General features: G+C 34.2%; 1 pseudogene; it reads right to left on the reverse strand.

The window, feature by feature from the left end:
- Positions 1–20741, reverse strand: part of LOC107865465 — a 31271-nt pseudogene extending 10530 nt beyond the window's left edge.
- Positions 20742–20944: the final 203 nt, after the last annotated feature.

The following is a 20944-nucleotide window of genomic DNA, read 5'->3' on the forward strand; positions in this document are numbered from 1 at the left end:
AGTAAGGGTCTATAATCATGTACATACATCTACGAGATCTACCAATGATCCAAAGATCAATCGATGCACTACCTACAGTGTAAGTCTATGATAGACCTATTGAATCGATAGACTCTCAAAGAACAAGTATATTTTTTACTTAATTATTTTTTTTAAACATGTTATTGAGGGTTCGCCGATTAAGAGTGTTTGCGATAGACTTTAATATCTCGTTGATTATTGACATAGGTCACGATCGATGACAGTCTATTAAGTGTCACCAACAATTCAAAAATTACAATTACTGTTCCAGCAGTAACAAACGGCTAATTTTGTATTCCTTCAATATTAACACTTCTTTTTACTTCATATATAAAGTCATCCATCTCTCATTATTTTATTTCATCTACTTTATTTTTATTTTAAAATTCTACAATGTCTCAAACATCTCAAACACTGAATTCTAAAAAAACTCTAATTTATCATAGTGGAAATGCGGCTGTCTCGAGGACAATACGTAGACTCAAATTTAGGTCGCAAACTTTATAATTGTGCAATTGATTTCAGCCAAAGAAATGGAGAATGAACTAAAAATGATATTATGTGGTATAATGCTAGTATTCGTTGTTTGGAAAGAGTGAGATTGAATAAATAAAAATACTTATATTTTTCTATAATGTTAATACTGTTTTTCATAGAATCATAGTTGATCAAACAACACATCAACTTAAAATCGAGTAGCATGGTATTTATAGACTATGCTAACAGTATACCAAAGATTAAATATGCATTCTATGAAGTCAATCATACACTGTATCAGTTATAACAACATAATGCACATTAAAATTTCATGCAACAATACAGTTTGATAAAAATAGATTCAGTGCAGAATCATAATAATTTTCATAAAATAAAAAAATGTTTGTCATATCCTAACAACAAATCATTCAACTCCATTGTTTCTAAAAAAAAAAAATCTTAAACATTAACAATATTAGCATTCAAATGTCTTTTTCCTCATCATCACAAATGTTATCGTTGATGAAATCAACGATATCCAAGACCACATCATTTTTGTCTTCTTCTTCTTTTTCTTGTTTCCGTCCGTCTGTTTTGTCTTCTCTTTCTTCTTTGTCTACTGCTTTTTTCTTTCCATCTTCAGCTTCTTCTTCAACAATTCTATCATTGTCAATTCATAGACCACAAGTCTATTAACAGAAATAATTTAATGCTCAAATGAAAAAGCCAAAATAACTAAGAATTATCCCACCATTAAACAGTTCACAACGTGATGAACGAAAAAATTTCAATCAAACATGTAGTATCAAAACTCAACTATTGCTACAAATAAAATTAATTAGCTATTAATCTTTTAATTTTGACAATTTCATCAATCATATCTTAAAAGAATTTCATACACCTAAATATTAATTTTATAGACCACAAGTCTACGGACAGAATCAGCTCACTGCTTGAATCAAATAGCCAAAATAACTCATAAATTAATAATTATCCCACCATTCAATACTACAGTGCTTAAAAAAATCAGAACTAAAACAAAATTCCTTAACAAAAATTTTAAAATTCCACACTGTGATCGACAAAAAAATTCTATCGAAACTGTCGAATCAAAACTCAACCATTTCTTCAGAATCAAATTAATTACCTATAAAATTCTTATATTTTAACTATTTAATCAACCACATTCGAAAAAAATTCCTATATTACATCACTTCAAAACGGTTAACAATAAAAATCGATAAAATGGATCTACAAATAATCAAAACTTGATTTTAACTTACTTTATAACACAAAAATGAGCCCTTTGTCGTTGGAGAAGAGGAAAAATAAAAAATGGCGTTTGGGAGAAAATTCTTTAAAGTAGAGGAAGAGTTGAAGTTGAAGAGGAGAGAAAAGTTTTTTTTTTATATTGAAATAAGTTGAGGGTGTTAGGTGTATATATTAAATTTGCAAAGTTGAAAAAATGATGAAATGGTCCCTTGGCCCACGTGTGGGCCTCACTTTTTCAACTTTTCCCCATTTTTTACACCCTAACCCTAAAAATTAAATCAAAAAGAAATTTATTAGGTATTTGGTAAAATAATTTTGGAAAGTGTCTTCTTTGCCAATTTTTCTCATTCTCTGAGTAGTAACTAAGTCAGGACTCAAGATGAAGCACGATCACTGTGATAGAAACTAGGATATCTCTGGATTTAGTCACTATATTATTAAACTAAGTAGTGAATAGATGTGCATAATTACAATTGCCGACAAAAGACATGGTAGACTACACTATGTTATTCTTCCAATAACTCTTTTACTAAATTAAGCAGCCGTGTTTGTGCATTGAAGTATTTTTTTCCTTCGAATTTGACTCTATGTAGCAAGGAGTTACACTTACGATCATAAAGCAAAACTCACCCATCGAGGTTCTTTTTGTAACACCCCGTATTTTCGAGCTAGAAAATGAACCTTCATTCCTACGTGTGTAAAATCTAATTCCATGGTTTATATATAAAGTCATATTCCATGATCCTTATCCTAGTGTATGAAGTGATTTTGAGGTGAAAAGTGTTCAAAAAAATAACTTGAAGCAAAGTAGAGCTAAGAACACTTTATTAATTCAAAATTGGATATTCGATTCTACAAGGGTCTACTTTGAACGTGTATAAATTTTCATAAACATAAAATTTTGCAGCTCAAGACCCACCAAATTGTAGATAATTGAATTAGCTTTTCAATGATACCAATTTCTCCAAAATCCACTAACCAAACAAAAAGTTATGATATTTTCTGTATGAGGCAGTAAGCCGATGCGATGTCAACACGATCCGTCAGTCTGCGCCTTACGGAGTTGTTTCACCTGCTATTTCAGTTTCTCATGGGTCTAGAGGTATTTTGGTCATTTCCCCTCACCGTAATCCGCCTATAATAGTTGATTTCCGCACCCAAAAGGCATAATACACTCTATAATTTAATTTTCCTCTCAAATCAAAACCCTAACTCCTCCCCAAAGATCAAGAACTCATCCATAAGGTTAAGAATCCCAAGAAATGGATCAAGATCTGAGTTTCATCTTGTCAAATCTTATAATCTAAAGTATGTGGGACTACTCTAAAAACCTTGGGCATCAGTTTAAATGTTTTATCAAGATTAAAGATCTCCAATTGTGATTTATAATGAAGTATTCGATATGATTTTCATAAAGTATGCATCATGATATTGTTTTGATGAAATTATATATTGTCTTGAATCACTTTTCATGGAAATTGAATTATAACTATATATATGTGTGTGATTTGGTGTATTTTGTAAGATTGATTGAGAGCATGAGTAAGAATCCCCTCTCTTGTTGCTAACTAAAGTATATTTATTCATTGTGAATGATTTGAAATGCATGTTTTGAGATTTGAAAGTGATCTTCTCAATATCATGGTATTTGACATGGTTTATACATGATGAGAGGGAGTTTCTTATTATAGCTACATTCTTACTTTAAAAGGAAAGAATTGCATGTGATTGAATAAATTGGCATGACCACCATATTTTTTGAATCTTACAAAGAGATGATAAATGCCTAAGTTTTCTTGAGATTTTAAAGTGATGACTCTATTGTGATGTTATGAATCTTGGGTGGTCATGTGCATGTTTTGAATATGATGGGCTGTGAATTTGATATAATATTAACTTGCAAGTCAGGGTATGACGATACCCGAAAGTGACACGCCCTTAATAAAATAACTATTGAACATTTTGAAAGTATGAAGCATGATTTTTGAAGAACTAAAATTTGGGCTTAAGAGACCTAATTAGTTACCCGAATAAGGCATTTGAGTGTAAGAGCTCATCGTTGGAAACCGTAGTTGTCGATACGGGTATTATCCTGTAAGGGGGATAATGTGGACGTCATGTAAGGGTGATGCCATAGTATACTTATAAAGGGGTATACTATTTTGTTAAAAATCTAATTCTTGCGGCACACTTGAATTGGTGGCTTGACCGTCGAGTCAAGGACGAATTTCATATAGCCCATGGAATTGCAGATTGTAAGGTGTACCGATTTGCTTAGAAGAGTAACAAAGTATTAAGTCATGATTGCAAGGAAGTTTTTGAAACTTTAAATTATGCCTATGTATTTTATTTAACTTATGTGTAATGTTTTATGAAATGCTCACATCTATTCTATATAAACACATGTCATTTTGAGTGGTTTCACATACCAGTACATCTGTATTAACCCCTTATATTTCAGGATATGAGACACAAATCCTGGGGTCCCACTAAGTAGTAGATTGGGTTGTCCGAAGTTTGCAGTTGGTGAGCCTCCCTTATTTCGGAAGGCCTATGTATAAGACATTTTCATTTTATTTTGATTCATGGTCTGACTGGAGGCCTTGTCCTAGTCTTCAGACAGAAGTTATTTTCTGTTAGTAGAGATTTCGCAGACTAGTATCAGGTGTTTTGAAATATTTCATGAACTTATTATTTTTGTATTGTTTAGTTAAAGAAAAAAATAGTGACCATCCTTCTGTCTTGACTTATATTTCGCATCTTTTCTTTATTAGATGAATGTTGTGCATGATTACCAGATATAGAAGGGCACCCGGGTCTCCATAGTTTGGGATGCCCATCACGGTTAGGGCCCCGGCTCGGGTCATGACAAACTTGGTATCAGAGCACGGTTCATGGTCCCAGGGTATCTACAAAATCGCGTCGGGTAGAGTCCTATTTATGGGTGTGTAGCACACCACACTTATAAGTAGGAGGCTACAAGGCATTTAGGAATATTTCTCTTTCTTCATGTTCTAGTTTGTGCTATGGTGTCAGAATGTTCCTTTTTCACACTCTAGTTCGTGCTATAGTGTTGTCCATAAAAAAGTTATCCAAATTCTTTCATTACTCTAATTTCATGGGCTATGCCTCATTGTCAAGGTGATACAAGTCTAAGTGTCTAGCTCCCCCAGAGATGTGGTTCTCTCTGATTGAGTTGTCCATAAATTTATGAATTTGTACAAGGACTGAAAGGAGTCCATGAGTGCTTTAAAGTGTGTTGATTTAAGCATATACCCCTATCTGTATCAGTTGTGCAGTTGAGCCCTATGGAGTTTATTTAGTCTCCTTTAATAAATTCTTGTTGTGGATATCATGTTTAAGGATGAGGATGTGTAGAAGAATGTTGAAACTGTATTTCCACCCAAGTGGTAGTGTATGTTAAAGTGTCATGACCTATTGGTACTGAGATGGTCTAGAAGTTGGTGACATGAAGTCACAAGGTTAGCAGTCAGAGTGAGGGTGACATTTGCGCAAATAAATAGTTTTAGTTGTGTAATCGTGGATTTAGGAGTAGGTTGCCATTGTATAGTGATAGACTAATGTGGTATCAATATTTGTAGATTGTATGGTAGTCTGTGAAGGGAGTGGCTGGCTATGATTATTATCTATTTGAATTGGGGAAGGAATCTAGTGCAGATAGTTATGGTGGTTATAGAAATCTGTTATAGGTTGTAAATGGAAAGGGGTAGATTAGTTAATAAGTTGTAAGTAGAGACTCATTAGTTTTTATTGAATTTTGAAGATTATTGTGATGTACGATTGGGTAAGTAAATAAGATATGAGAAATTAGAATATGTTGATAAAATTGAAATGGGTTATATTACAAGATTAAGACCGACTAATCCTATCATGTGACTTTACCCCTTTAATGGTCCTTTCTTTAGTAGTAGTGAACTAGCACTTCATGTGAGAAGGTATGTAGTGGATTTTGAGTTGTAATAATGAGGTTATGGCGGGGTTGTGATTATAGGTAGTAGCTAAGTGAAGTGAAGTATTTAGGTTGATTTCCCAATTTGATAGACTAGAGTAGTATGAGGCATGCTTTACTGGTGGTATATAATTGAGGATAGACAACAGATTTGGACTTTAGATGTGGAGTGTAGTGGTGAGAATAGTAGCTCGAGATTGATGATGCATATTTTGTAGGAACTAATTAGTAGGCTTGATGTGACTTGTAAAAGAGCCTAGGTTGATAATTAATGAAAAGTTTAAGTGGTAATTGTGAGGTATATATGTATATGAAGAATAGTGTTAAAATAATGAATTGTGGGTGAGTCATTAAGTGGATAAGGGCGTAAGTATAAAAGAATAAGTTGCACCCCCTATTAGTATGGCATTACTCGTTAGGTAAGATTTTACGATATAAGTTATGCAATTAACAGTCTAATGTTAGAAGGTTTAGTAGTGGAGAGTGGATTTTTATGTAATAAGGAGTGAGGTCGTGTATGCTCATGAGACTGCGTGTTGCAGGTTGTTAACGATAGAGGGAAGAAAAAAAATTAAGAGTAGCGTTCTGGGAAAGCAATGCCTTTAGAGTATCCCTAAAGAGGGAAAGTTTAGCATTTATGTTTATAAGTGTTTTAAATACCTAGTTTGTGTTCTTGAAATTGTAGTATGGAGAAGTCTGGTGAGTTATTGTTCGGGGTTCGTTAGAGTTGAATTGAGAAACTATTAGTAGGCAATATGAGTCTTGGGTGTGATTTTACAAATTCTGTTAAGTTGTAAGTTATGTGATTAAAGGTGTAATGTGAGTATTCTAAGGATTTGAGGATAGAGTGTTAAGTATTTGGAAGCTTGGATATCCATGCCTATAATAATGTTAGTCATAAGTTAGTAACTTTGGGTGTTAGAGGAAGCTATGATTAGTATTCCTGAATGGAAGGCTCAAAAGGTAATTTAGTATCTTTGTGTTAGAAACTAATGAGAGGAGTTTGTGCTCATGTATATACTGATACCCTTTCTGTGATAAGGAGTGTAGATGTATGCGCTCATGAGAATGGAAGTTGTATAATGATGGCTATAGAGGTTAGCAGAAGCTAAGAGTAGCATTTACAGAAAAGCAAGGCCTTCATAGCATAGTTCTTCAGGGGGAGTTTAAAGTTTAAGTGTGTGGTGATGTCTCTTTTATGTTGAGGGTTGTGGCTATAGATTTTGATGTGGGGATATGTCCATAAGCCTAGGATTGTGACTTTGATCTAAGGGGGAGATAGGGAATTAAGCTAGTTCCCGAATTTTTCTCAATGCGGCAAGTCGCGGGGAGGAGTCATAATAATCTGTTCCTACTCAAGTATACTCCTCCTACTTTTATTTCGGAGATTATTCTGCTAATGTCATATGTCATATGTTCAAGTCATGCCTGTGCCTATGGTTCGAGTTCGCTTCATGATATGACCTCCAGACTAGAAGTAATAATGTCCCTCAGTAATCCAGTCTTTTATGTGTTCTAGCCATATGTTATGTTTTTCGTGATCCATGGAAATCTATGTCTCTCAGCATGCTTGGTCCTAAGGAAATATGTTTCTATATGTCACCGATTCATTCAATGTTGGGTTTAGCCAAAGTGATAAAGTTTATGCAAACTCATGGCAAATCTCAGTTCCTTAAATGAGGAGCAATCGCTTCAAGTGGAAATCGTTATCTTAGTTGTAATGTAACACCCTGTAGCATTCTCGACTCAATACCACAATTAGTTGCATACATAGAGAGATTACAACCTGAAATTTTTCTAAGTATTAAAATACTTACCCATATTTCTTAGCTCTTAACTTTGATGATTTTTAAATTGATCTTCCCAACCTCGAGACATAGATTTTTAAGTTGATTTATGTTTAGAGATGTAAAGGGGATGTCTCGGGGAAGTTTCAGATCTTTTGGACAACGTTAGAGATGTGTTTGGATGTTGGAAACAGTGGCCCGACGCGAAGCCGACGTGCCGTGTTGATGACCGCATCGATGGAGCAGTGGCCCGACATGATATCGACGCGTTGGGTGCCCAGTTTGCCTTACTGACTTTAGGTTCTAGGAGGGTAATTCAGTTTTTTTCCCTCGTTTTATCTTGATATGTTCACCAATGTTTTCTCACTATGCTCTATTCTAAGAATTCATGTTGTATTGTGTTTCTTTCGAACAACTCTCTACTTATGATCCAGATACTTGATATAGGAAGTACTTCATGATGGTATCATATCTTTACCTCATGTCCCACCTTGATTTAGGTCAATAGGTATGTGTTATAATTGAGTAGTGTTTCTCCCATTCATGACCATTATGCTCGGGTCCCTTAATGACCCTCCGTATGTTAGTGTGATGGTGGATGTGAAAGCGTGGTGATGTGTTAGGCAGGGGAGTAGATGTTCTTGAAGGTGAAAATAATTGATGTGCTTCTCGGGCTAAGGGTATAGGTGAAAGGGGAAAAGAAGGAGATGAACTTTTGTTGTGTAAAATAGCTAAGAAGGAGGAAGCGACAAAAATATTTGTGAGCGTGATTGAAATTGTTGGTTTTGGTGGGCAGATCCATGAAGTTGGTGTAGTAATGATTAGGCTTGAACGTTGTGATTGATGAAAACACAAACCTATCTGCTATGTGGTTAGTACCCTCTTAATCAAAATCCAAGGGTGTTTGATGATATTGATAAGGTGAAGAAATATTCTTAAGGGGATGTATAGTACAGGGTCCTGTATCTTAAGTTAGCACCTTTTAACTCCGAGTTAGGCTTCAACATAGCAGTACTAAGTAATGGAACTCAATTTCTTGTGGCTAGATGTGTGATTGGAGAATTGTAAGTTGGTGAGTGTGAAGTATACTATTTATTGTTTGGGGTGTAGACGATTAGTGCCTCTAAGTTTAAGACTATTCGTGGTACTTTATAGGGTAGAGAATGCTCCTAATCCTATCATCCACGAAATCTTATGTCATTATTAGTACCAATATAAATCAAGTTTATGATCATCAAATAAATCTCTGCCTTATGTTGTGATGACTATGTCCATATAACACATGTGCAAGATCATCCCTATGTAAAGTCTCATTATCCCATAGTTCGTGCTTTCACGTCTTACTAGGGGTTATCATGAAGCTCGGTAGATGCCTTTGCATATTTTGTTAAGGAAAAATATTCAATGCGAGGTTTCATTCTTTATTCTACACTTTTATAACTTCAACAAGTCTCTACCCATCATTCGGGGATGAATGATCCTAAGAGGGAGATAATGTAACACCCCGAATTTTCGAGCTAGAAAACGAACTGTCAATGCATAAAATCTAATTTCATGGTTTATATTTAAATTCATGTGTTGTGATCCTTCTCCTAGTGTATGAAGTAATTTTGATGTTAAAAGTGTTCATAAAAATCACTTGAAGCAAAGTTGAGCTAAGAACCCTTCATTCATCCAAAATTGGATATTCGATTCTACAAGGGTTTACTTTAAACGTATATAACTTTTGATACACAGATAATTTTGCAGCTCAAGACCCACCAAATTGTAGATAATTGAATTATCTTTCCGACGATACCAATTTCGCCAACATCCGATAACCGAACGAAAAGTTATGACATTTTCTATGTGAGGCAGTAAGCCGATGCGATGTCGACGCGACGCGTCGGCCTGCACGTTACGGAGCTGTTTTACATGCTATTTCAGTTTCTCATGGGTTTAGGGATATTTTGGTCATTCCCCCTTACCCAAATCCGCCTATAACACTTGATTTCCTCTCCCAAAAGGCATAATACACTCTATAATTCAATTTTCCTCTCAAATCAAAACCCTAACTCCTCCCCAAAGATCAAGAACTCATCCCTAAGGTCAAGAATTCCAAGAAATGGATCAAGATCTGGGTTTTGTCCTTTCAAATCTTATAATCTAAAGTATGTGGGACTACTCTAAAAACCTTGGGCATAAGTTTAAATGTTTTAACAATATTAAAGATCTCCAATTATGATTTATAATGAAGTATTCGATATGATTTTCAGAAAGTATGCATCATGGGATTGTTTTGATGAAATTATATATTGTCTTGAATCAATTTTCATGGAAATTAAATTATAACTATATATACATGTGTGTGTGTGTGTGATTTGGTGTATTTTGTAAGATTGATTGAGAGCATGAGTATGAATCCCCTCTCTTGTTGCTAACTAAAGTATATTTATTTATTGTGAATGATTTGAAATGCATGTTTTGAGATTTGAAAGTGATCTTCTCAATATCATGGTATTTGACATGGTTTATATATGATGAGAGGGAGTTTGTTGTTATAACTACATTCTTGCTTTAAAGGGAAAGAATTGTATGTGATTGAATAAATTGACATGAGCACCACATGTTTTGAATCTTGCAAAGAGATGATAAATGCCTAAGTTTTCTTGAGATTTCAAAGTGATGACTCTATTGTGATGTTATGAATCTTGGGTGGTCATGTGCATGTTTTGAATATGATGGGCTGTGAATTTGATATAATATTAACTTGCAAGTCAGGGTATGACGATACCCGGAAGTGACATGCCCTTAATAAAATAAGTATTGAACGTTTTGAAAGTATGAAACATGATTTTTTAAGAACTAAAATTTGGGCTTAATAGATCTAATTGGTTATCCGAAGAAGGCGTTTGAATGTAAAGGCTCATCGTTGGAAACGGTGGTTGCCGATACGGGTATTATCCTGTAAGGGGGATAATGTGGATGTCATGTAAGGGTGATGTCATGGTATACTTGTAAGAGGGTATACTATTTTATTAAAACTTCAATTTTTGTGGCACACTTGGATTGGAGGCTTGGCCGTCAAGTCAAGGGTGGATTTCATATAGCTCATGAACTTGCAGATTGCAGGGTGTACAATTAGCTCGGAAGAGTAACAAAGTATTGAGTCATGATTGCAAGGAAGTTTTTGAAACTCTAAATTATGCCCATGTGTTTTATTTAACTTATGTGTAATGTTTTATGAAATGCCCTCACCTATTTTATATAAAAACATGTCATTTTGAGTTGTTTTACATACCAGTACATCTGTATTGACCTCCTATCTTTCAGGATCTGAAACACAAATCCCGGGGTCCCACTAAGCAGTCCGAAGTTTGCAGTTGGTGGACCTCCCTTATTCTAGAAGGCCTATGTATAAGTCATTGTCATTTTATTTTGATTCATGGTCCGACTGGGGGCCTTGTCCCAGTCTTCAGACAAAAGTTATTTTCAGTTAGTAGAGATTTCGCAAACTAGTGCCAGGTGTTTTGAAATGTTTCATGAACTCATTGTTTTTGTTTTGTTCAGTTAAAGAAAAAGATAGTGACCATGCTTCCGTCTTGACTTACATTTCCGCATCTTTTCTTTATTGTATGAGTGTTGTGCATGATTACCAGATATAGAGTTCGGGATACCCGTCACGGCTAAGGCCCTTGCTCGAGTCGTGACACTTTTCTTCACAAAAGTTTCTGAAAGTAACAAGGACATTCTTTACTCTTTCTGCACCTGCACTGCAAAACAAAAGAGGGGCTTTTAATCAAACAATGAACTTGGATACTAGCAACCACCTGAAAGAAATTAACAGAATACTAACGTGGAAAGTCAAAAAGTTTGAAAGGAAAGAGAGAGAAGCAGCACAACGTGATATCAGAACTGAAACAACTACAAAGGGATTGGTCGAGCTTGAAGCCATTTCCCGATGATTTCTAGTGTATATAATTGAATTTCTTCCAAACAACCAGGAAGAAATGAAGGATAGACTATAAAGCAATTCACCTATCTAAACTATATAATTTCCTACTAACTGCATTATACATGTTCCTAAATACTCCTCGCCAGAAGAAGCCATTTTAAAAAGTCGACATATAATCTGCAGTTATAGCCATCGAAGATCAACAGGAGATGCTAACACTAAGTCTCGTTATCTGAGGTAATTGTGAAATAGTATCAGATAGGAGAATATTGGCCCTAAGCAATGTTTGAAGGTTTAGTTAGTGATAGTTTTGCAAACTACTACATTATAGCTTTGGATAGCATACGTTTAGATCTAGCTCATAAGTTTTCATTTTATTCTGTTATCTCAATTATCTCGTCACCCAACAAGATAGACAAGGTCTGTTGGCTATATTCTATCATTAGATAAATTTTCCTAATACAACCTAGCGTGTTAGGTAATTACCATTAGGACAAGGAACACAGCTTGAGATCTAACAATTGTTCTCATCTTCAGGAGTATATATCTAAGAATATGAAGAGCTTCTTGACTTGCCATCGACCCATTTAAGAGTAGTAATCACATCATCAGCTTAAGTGAAGGTTAAATACGCTTTGGTAAATAATACAAGGATCAAAAGAAGGAAAAAAACAATAATTCAAGGAGATCAAAGTGCTGTTTTCCCTATCTGGATTTAAATGACAAAAGCAGAATCCTAAGTCAATTCTTGATTGAAATAAGAAAACTTAGGCTTCTCTTAGTTGTCCACATGCCATGGAAATAACCAAATGGAATGCTTAAGACTCAATTAAAGATGATTAATGTTAGCAAAGTCTCAACCAATATAAAATCCAAATACCTGGAACTGCTACCCTTGAATTGGTGGACATGTGCATCAACCTGCTTAAAATCCACAACCTGTTGCTGCCTGTATAAATAACCACAATACATACCAAATGATGAAACTAGGCCAGGTTGATTCGGCATAAAACTACTACTATTACTCAGAGACATGGCCAGGTTGTTTAGAAGTTTTTCAGCATCTTCAAAGAAAATGGAGATCACTTCAACCACGAAATCAGGACTGCTGCATCCTGCAGTTTCTGCAACTGAAGAAACTGACTATCCAAGAATCCCTTTTGTGTTCAACAACAAGAAAATCAAAAAATCTTCATCAGCAATGCTTCAAACTAAGATAAACCCGAACCAAATACATGCAAAACAAACCAAAAAGAAAAAGGAAAAAATAAAAGAGATTAAGATTGCTTCATTTGGTACTCTGTTTTTTTCTGGATTAGCATTTCTTTAAGACTAAAAGACTGACCTCACGATAGAGAGACGGCATGAAACGAATGTATTCTTTCTGCAACTTGCCTACAATTTCGATGTCTCTTTTTCCAACTTTACTGACTATTCTCTCACACTATTTCTGGACTTGGAAATATGGAAATCACGGGGATGCACAACTAGTATGGGATTGAGGAAGACGTTGAAAATGACTTTGATATGGTACGTGTTCAATGGTGTGTGTGATTAATCTTGAATCGAATTCCCTATTAACTGTCACTTCTGGCTATATATATACTATTTCTTCAGTTTTATTTTAACTGTTGCATCTTATTAAAAATAAATCACTCACATTAATTGATTACTTACTAAATTAAAATTAATTTATTATATCCTAACAATTACAATTTCAGTATTTATTTTCTACGTCTAATGAATATCATTAGAATATAAATAAAGAATAAAATAATAAAATAATAAAATTCTTCATTTAATTGATGATTTCTTAATCACTATCTAAAATGATATCTACCTAAATCATATCTCTTTTCTAGTCCTACCTTCTACTCACTCCTTTTCTAAATAAGTGGAGAACAGAGGAATATGTCCCTTACCAAGGACTACAATAACACTCTCGAAGTTGAGGAGGATTATTGAAAGCTTCATTCTAGAATAAGCTGGCTTAATGATGGTGATGTTAATATCAAATTTTATCATATTTCTGTTATTAATAAAATACGTAATAATAAAGTTTCTTATTTTAAAAACAATGATGGCAACTGGATTACTGACCATGACCGTATTGCAACTCACGCTTTTAATTATTTTAGTAACTGTTTTACCTCTGAACGAACTAGCTCTTACTGGAATATTAATTTTCCTTCTTCTTATACTTATTGTAATCTAGACCTTTCTATCCTTGATAGACCCCTTACAAATCATGAAGTTTATAGTGCTCTCTTCTTCTTTAAACCCTTCAAAACTCCTGACCCGGACAGGATCCAGCCTCATTTTTATCAATATCATTGAAAGACTGTATGTAATATTCAATACCATTGGATTATGAAATACTATGTATACCATTTTATCAATAGCATTTTGGAGTGTTGTCATCAAATTTTTAATATTCAATCCATTTTGGTCTCTTTAAATGATACCTACCTGTGTCTTATTTCAAAATTCAAAGCCAATCTCTTAAAGAATTTTAGATCTATTGGATTATGCAATACTGAGTACAAAATTGTGACCAAAATTATCACCAAAAGAATTAAGTCTTTCCTTCCGAATCTTATAGGCCCCACCAAACTAGTTTTATTAAAGGGCATTGGGCTTGTGATAATGCTATTTTTGTTTAAGAACTTTTTAATCATGTTAACAAAATTAAAGCCAAAAGGATTGTTTAATGTTTAAACTCGATTTAGAAAAAACATTTGAAAGATTAGAATGGTCTTTTGCGCTCCGTACTCTTCTTTTCTTTAAGTTTCCTAGAAACATCACTTCTCTTATTATAAACTATATCACCACCAATAACATCTCTGTCTTGGTTAATAGATCTCCGATTAACTTTTTCTCCCCCTCCTGTGGTATTCGTCAGGAAGATCCGATGTCACCTTACATTTTTCATCCTTTGTATGAAAATGCTATCTATTTATATATACTGTCAAGTAAATCTCCTTCAATGAGAAGTTATCTCCCTTTTCAAGAATGGACCCCTTTTTTCCCACCTTTTTTTTTGCGGATGATCTTACTCTTATTACCAAAGCTACCCCGAGCTCTATCCAAGTTGTAGCTAGTTGTATGAATTTTTTTTGTATGCTTTTTCTAAGTCAAAAGCTATTTTCTCAAAACATTGCGACCCTAATTCTCAAGCTCTAGTAGATCAACTTTTTCATATTAAAGCTTCCGTAAGCTTTGACAAATACCTTGATTTCCCGATCCTTCGAGTTAACCCAAAAACTAGTGACTTTCAGTATATCCTCGATAATATAAAAAAGAAGCTCTCTAATTGGAAAACTAAATTCCTAATTCCCATGGGCAGACTTACTTTGGCCAAGTCCCCTCTTAATGATATTCCCGCTTATTTCATGCAATATAGTTATCTTTCAATAATTATTTGTAAAGCTATTGATAAAATCTAACGAAATTTTTTTTTTGAGGTTCCACCAATATATAAAGAGGAAATTGCACTATGTTTCCTGGGAAAATATTACACGTCCCAAGGATTATGGGGGGCTGGGGCTAGTAGAAGCCCACACTAAAAACCTCCCTCTCCTTACTGTCCTTTTTTGGAGACTTTTTTCGAATAATACGTCATTCTGAGCTCGTGCTTTAATTAGTCAGTATAATTCTCCTAAACTCACTTCGCCCTCCTTCATTTGGAAAATATCTTACGGGGAGGAAAAATTTGCTCGCCAAATATAGGATTGAAACCTGTTAATGGTAAAGCTTTAAACTTTTGGTACTATAGATGGATTCCTGACTCTCCACCCATCCGTAATCTCGTACATGGTCCTTTGACTCATGAAGAATACCATTATAAACTTTCTGACCTTTGGAACGGATTTACTTGGCAATGGAATAAAATTTCGATCCAACTATCCGGTGATTTTGTAGCAAAAACTCTTTCCGTTCATTTAAATTCGAACTTCACCACCTGTGATTCTTCTTACTGGGCTGCTACCTCCAATGGGTTATTTTCCATGCAAAGTGCTTATCATTACATTCTAAATTCTAGGAATAATCATGAGCCCCTGTCTTAGAATTATGGTTGGACCTGAAAGCTTAACACTATTAATAAATTTAAGTTCTATCTTTGGTTTTGTTCCAAAGACCGACTACCTACTATGCAATATCTTCATCATATTGGACTTCTTGATAATCCCATCTGCCTAGTTTGTAAATGCTTCCCGGAATCCGTTGCTCATATATTCTTACACTGCTATGTTGCAAAGAAGTTTTGAGCGAATCTCGGGTTGAATATAGACCTGCCTCCCTCCTCCTCAAACCATTGTCTAGTCGAGCTCAAATGCTTAAACTTCCCACCCCCCCCCCCACGCCCACCCCAAGTCCAATATACTTGGCTGGATTTCCTACCTTTTGCAATATGGTACCTTTGGTGTAACCGTAATAATAATGTTTTCAAACAACTCTGTTCTCTTTTGAGTGTTTCTATGGTGAATTCCAAAGTTTAGGAATATAAATTTTTAACTGATAAAGATCCCTCCTTGGATAAACCCATCTCTATTCCTATCGCTTGGATAAAAGCCCCTCCAAATTACTATAAACTCAATGTCGACGGTCCTTTTACCAAAGGATCTGATAAGGGTGGATTTGGTGGAGTGGTTCGAAACTCGACGGGGGATTGGGTTGTTCGTTTTATGGGCAGTTGCTAAGCCCAAAATGCTATAGCTGCAGAGCTTAATGCTCTTCAAAAAGGACTTGAAATTCTTGACTCGTTCAACCTTCGTCCCATCTAATAGAGGTGGATTCCATAGATTTATGGAAAAAGGTTCAAATATAGTTAGAAATGACTCATTTATGTTATCAGTAAAAAATTTGACTCATTCATATCATCGTTGCTACAAAACCAACACATCCATGCCATGTTATTACCTTTTAACTATGATTTTCAAAAATAACTTTGTCACGTGATCTTTTATTAGAGGTACACGTCATTAATAAAATAAATCAATATTAATGTCAAAATACGTATTAAAGACAACACTTTCCCTTTAATTTAGGATATCCAGTAGGACTGAATCAATGGATAAACGAGATCTGGTGCATGAGCATTTTCCCTTGATTAATTAAATCGTGCTTAGAGTAAGAATTTCGTAAGATTTAGATGCTGAAAATCATGTACAAACATACATCTACGTCTTGAATAAAATGTATAGCACGTTGATATAGCTAGCCAAAGAATCGAACTTTTTATATGATTTTCAGAAGCAATTCTTACTTAAAATTAGTCCAAGACTCCACGACATGACTACAAATTTGATAGATAATATACTTAGACTATTTTCAACTATTTTCAACTAGTCTAGATAACACCACTTATTCTAAATTCTCTAACAAAACATATTCAAAATTCAAATCGACTTCTTCAAATTTGTTCAATGATATTGTAAGGTTATTACTTTTCTAATATAATTTTTACCATCTAAATCTTACAAAATTCGTAGTCTAAGCACGATTTAATTAATCAAGAGAAAAGGGTCATGCACCAGATTTCGTTTATCCATTGATTCAGTCCTACTAGATATCCTAAATTAAAGGGGAAGTGTTGTTTTTAATGTATCTCATATTTAGAAATTAATATTGATTTATTTTAATTAATGATGTGGACCTCTAATAAGAGGCCACGTGGCAAAATTATTTTTGAAAACCCACCATTAAAAGGTAATAGCGTGGATGAACTGATTTGTAATGGCAATGCCACGAATGATGGCATAAATGAATCATTTTTGATAGTTTAGTGGCATATTTAAGCTTTTTTCCTAGATTTATTAAACTTTCTTGAAAGTGTCCTACCATGCTTAACTCTCTTGCTTCCATGTGCATGTCGTGGTTGAGGAGCAGGGGCGGACCCATATTTATATGTGGGGTTGCACGTGCACCCGTTAACGTCGAAAAAAATTGTGTATATATATGTGTATATAACTTGAGAAATTGGGATATAGCTAATAGTGCATCCTAAGATGAATGGTAATGCACCTTGGTGTGCTGGTTGAAGCTGGCCTTTTCGTCCATGTGACCAGGGATTGATCCCTGGGTCACACAGCACCTTAATTTTTATTTTCAATACTTCAAATTTAAAGGAAATGTTAAAAGTAAACTTCATATTAGAAGAAATTATTAGCTTAAAACTCTTATTTGTTTTATATATTTATTTTTCCAGTATTGTTCATGTCTTTAGCGACCAATTGAATATGATAATATTCCTTAATCGACACCGAAAGTTTTTTTAACGTCTTAAGATAATATTGGTGCCCTACAATATTATCAAAAGCAATAAGCGTAAAAAAAGCTTCAAGGACTATTGTGTTTAAGCATAAAGTACAAATAAAGCGTGAGATTTAACGAAAAAAAACATAAAGGTAGAAAAGATATAAATATATGTCTAGTCCAAGACTAATAATACAAGCATTAATGATAAATATATAAACAAAAAAATTAATTTTTTTTATAAAGTGACATATCAATTGTTTTGTGTTCGTCTCCTCAGAAAGCCTCATTAACAAGGGAAAATATGTATCAAAAATTAGAACCTAAGTTGCACATTAAGCGAGGCGAGCACTCAACACATTTTGAGTCTTACTTCAAGACTTATGCGCATATTTGACAATACTAGTGCAGCCACAGACTTCAAATCTTGGGTTCGTCTATGTTGAGGAGGCTGGGGAATCTAATGCTTCGGCATAGCTTCCGTCAGGTTAACTGCGTAGCACATTTTTTGTGTACGATGGGCTCCCAGCCATCTTCTTCTAATCTAGTGACTATTTTGTGGCATCCTCCAATGCAAGCCTTACCGCTCCTTCACAAGGATAGGCAAGAAATCCCAACTTCTGGAAAAGGTAATAGGTTTTCATGTAATAAATTAGCTTGTTGGGGAAACCTATAGTGCTCAACACACTACTACCTCATCTATAATATTCTAATTTTTCTATAATATATTTCAGGTATCCAAAAATAAAAAAAATAGAACCAAGTAACACTTATTTGGAACTATTGAAAAGCTGAGTTTAAAAGCAAACCTAGAAAAAAATAAGCATGATGTAATCGAACAAAATTTTAAGTGAAAAAAGAAATCAGTCAATCCTTACTGTTCAGGAGCAAAATTTTGGCTGAGTGATCATTATATTTTTATTTGATATTAATTAAGATTTGATTTAACACGTCATGATAATTGTTAAAATTGTAGCTAAATATTTTGACGAAAGTTTATATTTCAATTACAAAAATGTCTTAACAAAAGTTATGGTAATTGTTTGAATTTAATCAGAAATTCTGATAATAACCATAATTGTTATTTACAAATTTCAGCAACATGTTTTTCCTTTAAAAAGATCCAAATTATTCCAAATCAACTCCGAATTTGATATTCAACTGATTCAATTCAAACTTTCAAATCTTAATAGTCTCATTTTGTCTCCTTTCTTTACTTTTGTTTTTTTTTTAAACAAACTCAATAAAATTTAAAAATGGCATTCAAGTTTTTTTAACTAAACCAATCCCAAAAAAGCAATGAGTAATCAATTTTCTATTGCACATATTAATAATATTTAATAAAATAAAATAGACATTTATGACACGTCTGTTTCAGCTGCTTCAATCGTAATTTTATATATCACCCCTAGTTAATTATCATAAGTCATCTAAATATTACAAAATTAATAATATTTAATAAAAAAAATAAAATAGACATAAAATGATAAATTAATTCTTAATGTTTTAAATTAACTTGACATCTTATATGAGACCCGCTTAAAAAGAATTTCACAAGTAATTTTTATAGTGATTTTGTTATATCACTTCTAATTAGTTACTATAAGTCATTTAACACATATCTGTTTTGCTGTTTCAATCGTGATATTTGATTGACTGTCGAAATTGTATGAGTGTCACTTAAATTGGAATAGAAGAAACAATATTATAAATCACAAAAATTAAAAATTTAAATAATTTTAAAAATATAATTGGCTATAAAAGTTTGGACAAGGAGAATAACATATATTATTTAAAAATGAGAAAATGCTTTATTTTCACCTTGAACTATACGCGAAAAGGCTGAGACATATCCGAACTTTAGGAGGGTCCTATTACTCTTGGACTAATTAAAATCGTATTTTTGACAACCTTAGTGCCTACGTGGCACACACGCGTGCCTACGTGGACCCTTCAGTGTGTTGTGTCACATGTGTGTCACGTAGGCACTAAGATTGACAAAAATACAATTTTAATTAGTCCAGGGGAGAGTAATAGGATCCTCCTAAAGTTCGAATGTGTTTCAACTTTTTTACACATAGTTCAAGGTGGAAATAGAGTATTTTCTCTTTAAAAATTACACAAAAAGTATTATAAATTACAAAGTTAATAACTTAAAATATCTAAAAAAAATATTAAAAATATAATTGATTATCTAAATTCTATTTATATCACATAAATTGAGACTAAAATAAAATATATATTGAATTCGTGCTACCACATATCCCTCGATATCTACAAAAGAAAATAGAGGAGGAAAAATGACTGCGGATGTATATATGCCCATTTTGCACAACTTTTTTTAACGGTAAATTTAAACACCAACTTATGAAAGGTCACCTCGTGTAACTTCTTGAAATCACTTAACTATAATGGGTGTATTTGGTAAGAAAAATATTTTCATCAAAAATAAGTTGATTTTTTAATTTATTTTCTCATGTTTGATTTGTGAGTGAAATATATTTTACAGTGCTTGGTTAATGATTGGAAATTTTTTTTCAAAAAATATTTTTTAGTGTTTGGATAAAGAGTAAAAAATAATTTTTGACCCGGGATCTACCCCTACAATCGATCTAGGATTCGACCCTACCCAAATCGGGCCCAATTCTGAGACCCGACCCAGACTTTAGAACCAATAATCAAACTCGATAGCCGATGGGACCCGACCCCAACACCCAAGAAGCGGCCTCGAGAACTAACCCCGAGACTCAACCCCAACACCCATCCTAGAACTCGACCCCAACACCCAATCAGGACCCAATTTTGACACCTGACCCAAGACCCGACCTTGACTCAAGACCTGATAACCAACCCCGGTAGCTGAACCGGGACTTGAACCAAAATTCAATCCTGAAACCCGACCCTGATACTCGACTCGGGACTCGACCTTGACTTCCAACTCGAAATTTGATCTTGACATCCGACCTCGACACAAGATTAGAACACCCAAAACGAAACTAGACCCTGCACCCGAATTCGGACTCATCTCCTGGCCTTGTCATCAAACCCCGACATATAACCTAAGACCTGACCCAACACACGACCCAAAATTAGACCTCGACTCTTGCACCGAGGCCCGATCCGGACTCCCGTTCTTAGACCTGGGACCTGACCCCAAATCCCGATCCTGAATCTCAATCTGAGACCCGACCTTGGGACCTGACCCAGGCTCTCATCCCTAGACCTAAC

Source organism: Capsicum annuum, chromosome 3 (genome assembly GCF_002878395.1).
Source record: "Capsicum annuum cultivar UCD-10X-F1 chromosome 3, UCD10Xv1.1, whole genome shotgun sequence".
Taxonomy (NCBI): domain Eukaryota; kingdom Viridiplantae; phylum Streptophyta; class Magnoliopsida; order Solanales; family Solanaceae; genus Capsicum; species Capsicum annuum.